Source organism: Cenococcum geophilum (genome assembly GCF_001692895.1).
Source record: "Cenococcum geophilum 1.58 unplaced genomic scaffold K441scaffold_4, whole genome shotgun sequence".
Classification (NCBI taxonomy): Eukaryota; Fungi; Ascomycota; class Dothideomycetes; order Gloniales; family Gloniaceae; genus Cenococcum; species Cenococcum geophilum.
Genome location: NW_027137562.1, coordinates 4,714,467 through 4,726,566, shown reverse-complemented (window position 1 = coordinate 4,726,566; position 12,100 = coordinate 4,714,467).

Below are 12,100 nucleotides of genomic sequence, written 5' to 3'. Positions count from 1 at the left end.
TAGCATTATAATATACTATATAGGGTAGATTTTTATTTTAGCTAGTAGGTTTAACTTAAATATAGGACAGCGGTAAAGAGATACCCCCTAATTGATATATAAACACCCCCTACTAATTGAGTTTAGTTCCTTCCTAATTAAGTTAGAATATTACGTAGGTTTAAGTTATTTGTATCTGCATCGCGAAAATTAAGTTATTAAAATGTAACTTCTATAACTGTAACACCTCAATTAAGTCTTAATTTTAGCCATAGTATAACTAGTAGAGTTTAAATTAAAGTTAGAATGTACTAAAGGAGCCCTTAGTAAAGTCCTTGTAAAAGGGCAGAGCTCCTAGGCCTCTAAAAGCCTGCTAAATATTACCACTAATATCGGGTAAGGCACCTACAATAGTATCTTAAGTTCTACCGTTATTTGCACTACCTGTAACCCCCCCTACCTACTCCTAAGTCAATTAATTGGATTACGTAGTACCCTATAAGGCGCCACGTAAACCTATTTAGGTGCTGCTGCCTCTGCAAGCACGCCCGCGCCTACGCCCGCGTCTACGTCTATACCTATGCCCACGAGTAGTATACCCGGTATTCCGTTTAAATGCTAATGGCTTATAATAGGTTAATGTATCAACGCGAATAGAGCCAGCTGGGCGGCCGCGACGGCGTTTAATAGTTAAAGGCTGTTGGATAAGAAGTAAACGATTAATAGGTAGGCTAGGAGGAGGGTCTAACAGAGGACGATTAAACCACCAGTGTATATCAATTTCGGTAAGCCGAATCTTCAGTACTAAGGTAGCGCTTTGGTGCAGCTGCCGGTAGATTATATGGCAGCAGGGGAGGCCGTATACTGCAGTCCATGCGCCGCTGCAAATTGGCTAGTAATTAGGAGACCTTGCAAGCTTTAATTAGGCCTTAAGGTAACAGAGGCACTAAGGCGTTACTTTGTATAAGATATTATTAAACTCCGGCTCACAAATATCATGCGTTAGCTTGTCTTAGTAGGAAGCTAGGGTTACTCTATGCTTATTTAGGTTATTCTTAATAAGGTTCTTAATATTTAAGATAACGTTAAATAGATCGCTGGTGAAGACTTAAAGGAACAGCTTTAATTTGGCGTGTGCGCCCTTAAGTTATAATATAACACTAGGAAGACTTTTAGTTAGCTAATAACCTAGATACTCTATATAGTACTACTTTTTAACTTACCAATTTCCGAAATATATAAACAGATCCGTGTAGTAGGTGGTAAACTCTCTCCTATATAGCCACCACTTATCTTTAAAGTAGTTAATAAGTTATTCCTAATTGTTATAGTCCTCTATAAGCTGGTACTAGGCTATAGTGAACTTCTCTAATGTATTTTGGCTGTAGCAATCTACCTAGCGCTTTATAAAGTTATCGCGATGCCCTTAAATCTTTTCCTTCTCCTTATTGGATAAGTCTCCTTATATTACCCAGTTACTCTATATATACGTAAGGACGTTCTTAGCAATATGCTATAGGTAGAGGAGCTAAGGAACACCAGGAAAGTACGTATATAGTATATTCTTAAGTGCCTGTTCCTTATCCGTAATTATAACTTTAGGCTTTAAATTATAACGGCGGTAGAGAAGGTAAAGTTGTTAAATTATGAAGCCGTAATTAACCTCCGTTTTGCCTAGTAGGAAGCAGTAAGCAAGCTTAAAGTTCTGCTTAGTATTACTGACCCCTACTATATATAGGAAGGGCATCTTAAACTTGTTTATTTTATAGGTGTAATTAAGTAATAGAACGTTAGGATTCTTCTAAAAGAACTTAATTAATTCTAGATAAGCAAAGAATAAGTACTTAACGTAATTACTATCGTCCTCCTTATACGCGAAGTAGTATTTTAATTTAGAATCGTCGCCACCGTAGTCGCTAAGCGCTTTAATTAATGCTTAAATAGAGGTAAGGCCTCCGAGAGCTCTCTTTTTATATACCTTTCGTTCGTTATAGATATCCTAAATACTTATCGTAATATCCTTCTTTAGCAGATTTATAAGTATTTTACCAGCCCCAATACTACTGCTCGACATATTAGTAATTATTTTGTTTATATTATAAGTACACCGACAGTGTTGCGGTAGAGCAATTAGATTAACAACTGCTACGTAATTATAAGCAGGATCTTTTACTTTTAAGCCCCAGCCAATTAGTGTACGCGTTAGGGTAGCTTAAAAGGGACATTCTGTTATGCGAGGCCAGAAAAGCGCGTTCTGGAGGTGCTAGTATAGGTACGGCCTTTGGCACACCGAAGCCATATCTTTCGCACAGTTAGTAGTGTCTGCTTGTCGGTTTTAGATCGGAAAGTCGCAACTGTATAGCCTTAGCCTTTTGCAAACTTATTAATATTATTAATTATAAGCTTTGGGAAGTCGTACACCTTCTGGGGGGGTGGGTTAAGGGCCATAGTAGAGGTAAGGCAAATGCGAGGTGATGTTTCGGGTATGGGCGCGCGACGGTCGCGTACTCATGCAGATGCAAACAACTTAAATTCACATGATATTCTAACTTGATCAGGAAGGAACTAAACTTAATTAGTGGGGGGTGTCTATGTATTAATTGGGGGGTGTCCGCATATTAATTAGGGGGTGTCTCTTTACCACTGTCCTAAATATAACTAGTAAAATCCTTTACTTAATTTTAAAAGGTCCTAGTTTAATATAGTCTAACTTCTTACTTAGTTGTTAACTCTTAAAATTTTTATATAGTAGCTATACTTTATCTCCCTCCTTAAGATCTAGTCCCTTAGATATCTTATTATTATAGTACTTTTTTATTCTCTCTTATACTCTCTTTACTAATTCTATAAGGTCTATATAAAGATTTATTAACGTCTTTATTCTTTTTTTTTTAGCTATACTACTTATTTTCTTTACTTATCGTTGTAATAATAATATTCTTAGCTTATATCCGTAATTTGCCTTAAATAGTAATATACCTATTCCTTCTTAAGGTGTTATATTATATATAAACTATATAACTAGTAATAATAATGCCCAATTATTCTATACGTAATTAATATAGTATCTTAAATACTACTCTAGTATCTAATTTAATCTTTTTATTTAACTATTTGTCTACAGATAATATACAGTAAAAGTTACTACTCTAACTCCTTATTCCGCCAAGAATACCTCCTAAAATGCTGCTATAAATCTTAGGTCCCTATCTAATATAATCTTATTTAGTGCTTCGTATCTTATAAACACTTCTTTAATATAGATTTTAGCGATATCTTTTGCTAATATTTCTTTTGTATATACTATAAAGTATCCCCACTTTATAAGCTTATCTATTATTACTAAAATCGCGTTATAATTTTATCCAGTAATAGGATCTCTTAATTTTAGTAACTTTATAATAAAGTCCTATAATATAACCTCCTATAGTCTTTCTAGTATTTTAATAGGTTGTAGCCCTCTATATAGCTTATACCTTATTAGTTTATTTCTCTAGCAATTTAGATATTCCTTAGTAACTTTTCACGCTAAGCCCTAAATTCTATTAATAATATACTCCTCCTAAAGTCTTAATACTAAGCCTATGGCTCTATTGTGTCCTTAAGTTAATCCTTTATAGAAATTCTCCATAAAGTATTCTACTATGCTTTTTAGGATATACTTTACTTCTTAATTTTTATATATATCTACTTATAGATCTTTTAGTTATACTTTTAGAATTCTTTATACCTAAAAGCTTTTTAATAACTTATAAACTCTTCCTAGTTCTTCCTAAATTTTTAGATAATTATACCTAATTAATTTATCTATATCTTTTTACAGTAAAGCCCCTAATAGCTTTTTATTACTTTATAGTTTAGCTTTCTAGCTTAGAGTATCTGCTTATATATTATCTATACCCTTAGTATACTAAATTTTAAAATAGTATTCTATAAGCATTTCTACTTATTTAACCTATCTTTAGTTAAATTCCTTAGTCGTTAGAAATCCTATTAGGTTTTTATAATTTATTTTAACTATAAATAGTTTTTCTATACCTTATAAGAATGCTCTCTATTTCTTTAGTGCTGTAACTATACCTAATAACTCCTTATTATAGATATTATAGTTTAACTCTAGTAGTGTTATCTTCCAACTATAGTATACTATTAGGTGCTATCTATTTTAATATTTTTTATATAAAGCACGCTTTTAGTATAAAGTCTAATACATCCGTTTTTATAACCGTTTCTAGTCCTAGTTAATAAATCTTAAGAACTAGTTCCTAGGTAAATGTCACAGTGCTATAATAAAGTAGACTAAATAACTACGTTATGGTATAAAGAGGGGAAGAAGGCGGAAAGGGGGTATTATATATAAATAGTAGGGCCGGCCGCTAAGTCGCTAGTAGTGGGCTAGCTAATAGTAGGAAATAGTATAAGACAGTATAAAACAGTATGCGTTAGGTTAGTGCCGTAATAGTACTTCTCTCCCCTAGATAGTTTAGTCCCTAGACTAAATAGATAACTTAAAAATAGGCAGTATACGGGGTTGCCTATTTTTTTTACCGCAAAGATATTAGTTCCGCTTACCGCCCTTAACTAAGCTAATGGCGATTTTCTATACCGGGTATGGAAAATCCTAATTGGTTAGTTTAGTAAGTAAGGTTGGCAGAACTCTATACTGCTACCCAAATTAATCCATATGGCGTTTTTTGGCAAGAATTTGGCTAATTAGACAACTTTAACCGTTAGTTAAAGTTCTATAATATCTTAACCACCATAAATTTTAATACGGTGGTCGGCCGCGACCTTAGCGTGACTTTTCCTTATCTTATACCCAGTCTAGGGGTCCTAGCTTTTTAGGGTATTGCTTATAAAAGCGCTATATAGCTTATTTATAACCCTTTAGGTCTTTTTCTAGCTGCTAGGTTGTATCCTTATAATATTTCTATTTAATCTTATAAGTTAGGCCCTAGGGGTCTTTGTTATATATATTAAGGATTTTCTTAAATTTCTATTTATCTTCTATGTTGCCGTTATTATCTCTTTTTACTACTTATCCTTATATATTACGGCGCTCTACGGTATTAATATTTGCTTAGCTAGGGAGCTCTTTAATAGCCTAGAGGCGGACCTTAAATATATAAAAGGATTTGTTTACTTAGATGTGGTTTAGAAGGTCTACTACAACTACCCCTTAGTATACTGCGAGTATAGGGTACGGGCCGTCCCATTTGTCGTCCCATTTCTTCTTAGGTTTATTTATCTTTATATTTTTTAAGCTAACTATAACTATATCGCCTTTATAGAATAACGCGCTCTTATCCCTATAGGTATTAATATTATCTTTATAGCGTTGCTGTGAAATCCGGGCTAAGGCCTTAAGCTATATTAATATCTACTTAAAGCGGTTGGCCATAGAGTCTGCGTAAAAGAACTCCTTCTTTACTTATACTAATAGTATTAGTAAGTAGGGGCTAGCAGGCTTAATTCCGAGGTAAGGGTTAAAGCTATAGTTTGCAAAAAATAGGGAGATACCTATACTCTTATTAACTTGGTTATTTATAGCAAACTTAATAAGCGGTAGGTAGTTAACCTAGTTATTCTATATAAAGCTAATAAAAGTATAGAGGTATTTATTTACGGCAGCGTTAATAATTTTGGTTTAGCCGTCCGTTTTTAGGTATTAGGCTAAGCTTAGTTATAAGGTTGTCTTAAGGCGTTTACTTAGTCGTCGCTAAAAGTCGCTAATAAATTGTATACTATAATTAGAGATAATTATACTTAGTACACCGTAGAGCTTATATACGTTATTAACAAAGCTATTAACTAGCTCCTTTATTAAGAGTCCTATTACTAAAATAAGGTGTTATATTTTAGTTAGGCGGTCTATAATAATACGGATATATTTATATACCTTGCTATAGCGTCAGTATACCGGTAGCGTTATAATATAGTTAATTAAGATATCGGTTTATAGGCGAGCGGGTAATTTTAGTAACTTTAGGAAACCGGGTAGGGCAGAATAGGGGGTCTTAGTGCGAAAGTATAGGGTATAGTCTTTAACAAAGGTAGCTATAAACTAGGAGATTTCTAGCTACTAGTATATTTAGTTTAAGAGGTTAAGAGTTTTAACCCAGCTAGGGTAACTAGCGGGGCCGCTGCTATAAGAGTAATGGGTAACTTCTAGGCGGAGGTCTAGGGCGTTAGGGACGAAGAGATGTTAGCAGAAGTAGATCTGTCCGTTAATAATACTATATTTTAACTTATCGCAATAGAGTAATTTCCTAATCTTCTTTAGCTAACGGCGAGCTTTCCGATTATATAGGGCTGCCACTATATCTTTTATAAGTTTGTTCTCCTAGTATCTTAGCTAGATTAACTTATTTAGTGACCTTTTAGCTATTTTAGGGTTTAGAGCGGCTATAAACTCTGCGTTATTAGAGTTATAGGACTTATATAGTAATTCTTCTAAGATTATAGGGTTAACTTTCTAGGGCGGTATAACGACTTGGGCTTAGTAGTAGAGGCGTTTATTATCGGCGTCCTTAGGCCTTATTCCTAGTAGCTAGCTTAAGGCGTTAGGGGGCGTGGCTTTACTGCTAAGTCTATATATAATTATAAAGTTAAACTATAAAAGGAACTCTGCCTATTAGACTTAGCGCTAGTTTAGCTGCTTAGTAGTTATAAACATCTATAGGTTCTTATGGTCGGTAATAATTTAAAATAGCTTTTTAGTCCCTTGCAGCTTAGGACACTATTTCTCTAAAGCCTTAATAATAGCTAAGAGTTCTTTATTATAGATTTTATAGTTATACTCTAGCGTAGAGTGCTTTATAGAGAAGAATGCGACCAGTTTTAATTTTCTATTATTATTATACTGGGAAAGGACTCTGCCGGAAGCCTAATTTAATGCGTCTGTCTCTACCACTATTTTCTTTATATAGTTATAGTATGCTAGTACTAGTGCTAAAGTAAAGGCTCCCTTAAGGGCCTTAAATAATTTGGCTTATTCTAGTCCCTATAGCCATCTAATATCCTTCTTTAGGAGTTTTATTATAGGTATAGCGATAATAGAGTAGCCTTAGATAAATTATTAGTAGAAGTTCGCGAAGCTAAGAAATTATTATAGTTCTTTAATTAATGTCGGGTCCTTTTATTTTTATAAGGCCTATACCTTCTTAGGGTCTATAGTTATGCTATTAGTTAAGATAATTAAGCCGAGGTATTTTGTTTTAGTAGAGTAGAACTTAAACTTATTAATATTAATCTAAAGTCCAGCATTACCAAGTCTTTAAATGATTTTATTTATATGCTTAGTGTGTTTAGCGTATATTTTAGAAAAAATAAGGACGTTATTAAAGTAGGCAGTGTAGTAGTTGTTAAGGGCGTTATATAGAATATAGTTAATATAGTTTTAAAACGTAGTAGGTGCGTTATAGAGGCTAAATAGTATAACTAGTATCTTATAAAGTCTAAACCGGGTAATAAATGCTATAAGCTACTTATAGCCCTCCGTAATCTAGATCCGGTTAAACGCAGTAATTATATTAAGTTTAGTAAAGTACTTAGCACTATAAAGTACGTTAAGTGTCTCGTAGATTAGTAGTAGTAGGTATTAATTCTTAACAGTAACTGTATTTAGGCCTTAGTAGTTATAGTAGATTTATACACCGCCGCCGGGCTTGGCAGTAAGGAGAAGTGGTGCGGTAGCTAGTAAGGTTAATTCGCGGATAAAACCCTTATCTAGCATCTTATTAATCCACTTCTTTATACACCTAAGTTTAGTAGGTAAGAGTGGTCTATTTTTATAGTATAGGGCCTAGTTTTCGGGGGTAATCTTAATTTTATAGTCCTATGGTTAGTAAGAGGGCAACTTATCTATATTCTTAGGGAGGAAGTGCTTAATATGTTTACTAAACTCCTTTAATAGGTGTTGTAAAATATCTTCGCGGGTTAATCCTGGTTTACTTTTTAGCAATTTTTTAATATTAGTATTAACTATCTTCCAACGTAAAAGCTTAGGTTTAGTTTTTAGATTTGTCTTAAGGAAGTTATAAAAATAGGGGAAGAGTACTTTACGGGCTTCCTTTATTATATAGTCGCCTTCTACTAGCTAGCGGAAAGACCTTTTTAATAGGTTTAGTACTTCTATTAGGCCTACAGGCAGCTCTTTAAGTAGCTGTTAGTGCTTATCTTATTTAACCAGTTCTACTAGCTCCGCTATATAGATCCTTATTACTTTTACGTTTTTTTATTTATAGAACTGGGTAAAATTAATAGTATAAGTGTATTTAATATCGTCTAGGTTAGGGCATATCTAGTTCTTCGGTGCTACGGCTAGGCTAGCACGGCTTAATTAGCCTAGGGGGGCGGAAATAAGGCGGTGGCCCTATATAGTACGCGCGGGAGATAGGTATAAGGTTAGGCGTTATAGTAGCGCGGTTTCTATTATCCGGGTCTTAGTAGTTTTATAGCTAGTCCTTACTATAACGTAAGCTATAGTGTGCGTATATAGTATATGGCTTAGTTTTAGGTGTTGGGCTAGGTGGCTAAGGTTTAAATAGTGCCTAGGTTAGGGTTAGATTTTTAATAGTAGCGGCATAAAGCGGACCTTCTTCCTTAGTCTTGGTAGGGCTAGCTAGCCCATTATTTTAGTCTTAAGTACTAGGGTAGTCTAGTCTTCTACTATCTCGTTTCTTTACAGCTATATAGGCTCCCCTTTATTAGGGGCGTCTTCTACTATTAGGGCTTTATATATAGTCCTAGGCACTAGGCTTAATAGTACTAAGTATTTATATAGGGCGTCCCTACTGGCGTCGGTTATCCCCTACGGGAGGCAGTGCCTAGAGTAGTAGTCTAAGTTAAAGCGGATCTTAAGTTTCCTAAAGCTGGGATAGGGCTTATGCTTCTAAAGCTAGGGTATACTTAGGATAATTAGGGTAGTGGGCGAGAGTTTAGTAATAAAAAAGAGCATAGCTTTAATATGGAGGCCGATTAACATTTAGGTGGTAAAATAGTCCGTAATAAGCGAAGTTAGGATGCTATCTATAAGGCGCAGTAGCCTAGGTGCTAGCAGCTTCTTAATTATAATATTATACTTTCTTATAATAAACTCTACGTTAGCAAATGCTATTATAGTACTACCGGAGTCTACTAGGCTTACTATATTAATATAAACTTAGGGGTATAGGTTACGTAATAAGGAGAGTTAGGTTTAAATAAGAATTAATTTCTTATTACTGTTTACTAATCTAAGATTAAGTAGCAGTTTACTAATAAAAAGGACTAATTAATTTAGTAACAGAAACCTAATCTTCTCGTCTTTCTTCTTATATGGTTTAAACCCTTAGACGCGACTTAGTTTAAGGGTTTACCTTTTAACAACTAGGGTACAGGGCTGTCTTAGTAGGGCGGTTTAGTGTCCATCTAGCTGGTAGTATTAGTCTTAGTTTCGGTCGGGGTATAGAAAGACAATACCTTACTAATAACGTGGCCGTGTTTATATTCGCTAGCGCGAAGTCGCTAATACTAGGTATTATTAACGGGTTGGGCTCCTATATAGGGCATAGTTTAAAGTAACTAAGCCGTAGGGTTAAAGGGGGGGGTTATCTGCCGCGGCTATAATAGGCTCTATAGTTGCCGCGTCTATAATAGACTCTATAGTCGCCGCGTCCGCGGTTATTAGTTCGCGTCGTTTAATAGGGTAGTATTAGGACTAGGTTTACTATTTTAGTAGGGTTATAGGTATCCTTTTAGTGGCCGGGCAGGCTATAGGCAAGGTATAGTCTATTATTAATACGGCGCTTACGCTCTGTATCTAAGATTCTATTAAGGTTTATAGGTTCTCTAGTTACTACTAGGGTTAGGGTTAATATAGGGGCAGAGGCTTAGGTAGGTAGGCAGTAATTAGCGTTCTTCTTAAGGTTGGCTTAGTGTATATAGTTTATAAGGTTTTTAGCGAATATATTTATCTACTTACTCTAACCTATATAGTCGCTGTTATTAATTTTATAGGCAAGTCTAAGTACTAGCTCTTCTATCTTTAGAGAGATAAACTTTTAGAGTAGGTCTACCTTTTATTCGTCTATCTTCTTAGCGTAGACTATTAGCTTATTAAGCTCTCTTTTTTAGGACTAGTAATTACGCTCGCCCTAGGGGAAATGGTTAAGCTTATTCTTTATAACCTAGGTTATATTAAGGACCTTATAGTAGGCAGTAAGGTCTTTAAGCATATCTTCCTTAATAGGCCATTTCTATATAGATATATTATTTGGGTTTTTATATATAAGCTCTAGACCCTACTTAATAAACTTATAGGCCTTATTCTCTAGCATATCTAAGATATAAAGGATCTGGAACTAAACTGTGTTAAAGTAGTTCTAGTCCTAGTTAAAGACTCCCTTAATCTTAATATGCTAGGTCTTAAAATTAGCTTATTATTCTAGCGGGGTGCCTTTTCCGCTAAATATTGGCGGGTCTTTGGATCTCCGTTTTTTCTACTAGGTTACTACTGTTATTATAGGGGTTAATTATTTTAGAATGGTAATAGTCTCTATCTAGGAGTTAATAGTTCCTGTTTAGGAAGTAATAAGGGCATTAAGGTTTTTATTAGCTTTCTTATTAGCGGTGTTTATATTATATATATACTATAGTCCTACTTTAATATTGCTAAGAAACTCGTTAGTATAATTAATAAGGGTAAGGTAAGCTTTGCTAGGCTTAAAGGTCTTAGGGTATAGTAGGGAGCGGCGGATTGTCTATGTAATATTAGGGTATATCTCTATAAAGAGGTCTACGAAAACGTCGCAGGGGTTTTAGGTTTCGGCCATTTCGGCATTATTAGTGTCGCCTATTTAGGTGTTAGGTAAAAACTAAGGATTGTTTTAGGACTATGCTAGGGACGTATTAGTTTTAATAGGGGCGCGTATAGGTCGCGATTGCTTTAGGGCGGAGGTTAATTAGCTAGGGTATAGGGAATTAGTAATCGCGATAGGGCGCAAATTAAAGATACTATAAACTGTTATAGTGCTGTAATAAAGTAGACTAAATAACTATATTATAGTATAAAGAGGGAAAGAAGGTGGAAAGGGGGTATTATATATAAATAGTAGGGCCGGCCGCTAAGTCGCTAGTGGTGGGCTAGCTAATAGTAGGAAACAGTACGAGATAGTATAAAATAGTATGCGTTAGGTCAGTGCCGTGACAGTAAACAACTCTTTAACTTATTTAAATAATTTTCGCTATTCCTCTCCCTATACCTATAGTTCTTCTTTCTTCGTTAATTACGTAAATGGTTTAATATCCTTTAACTATTACGTTATAAACCTTCTATAGTAATTATAACCCCTAAAAACAATCTTAACTGTATAACATTCTCTAGTTTTTACCAATTTATTATAGCTTTAATCTTTTTTAGATCTATACTAAGTTAGCTTAGTTTAATAATAAATTTAATAAAATTGGTCTTCCTAGTAAAGAACTCGCATTTCTTAATTGCTACTAGCATCTATTCTTCTTATAGTCTCTTTAAGACCCATTTAACGTATTTTCCATGTTTTTCCTTAGTTATTAAGTAGATAATAATATTGTTAAGATATACTATAATAAATTTATCTAAGTATTCTCCTAATACGTTATTAATACGCTTCTAAAACGTTACTAGTGCGTTTATAAGCCCGAATTATATTACTAATAGTTTATATAGTCCTTCCTTTAACCTAAAAGCTGCCTTTTATTTATTGCCTTCCTTAATCCTAATCTAATAATACGCCTATCTTAGATCTATTTTTATAAAGATTTATACATTACCTATCCTATCTTAGATTTTACTAATTAAGGGTAAAGGATACCTATCCTTTCTAGTGATGCTATTTAACTGCCTATAGTTAATACACAGCCTTAGTTTACTATTCTTCTTTAGTATAAATAGTACTAGATAACCTACTAATAATTATAATAGTCTAATATATCCCTTTTATAGATTTTCCTAAATAAACTCCTTTAATGCTCTATCCTCTTCTTTAGTAAGCTTATAGATTAGAAAGAACCTTAGACTTATTCCTAGTTCTAACTCTATCTTATAGTCCTATACTATATATTCTAATAGCTTTTCACTTTCCGGTAACCATAGTTTCTT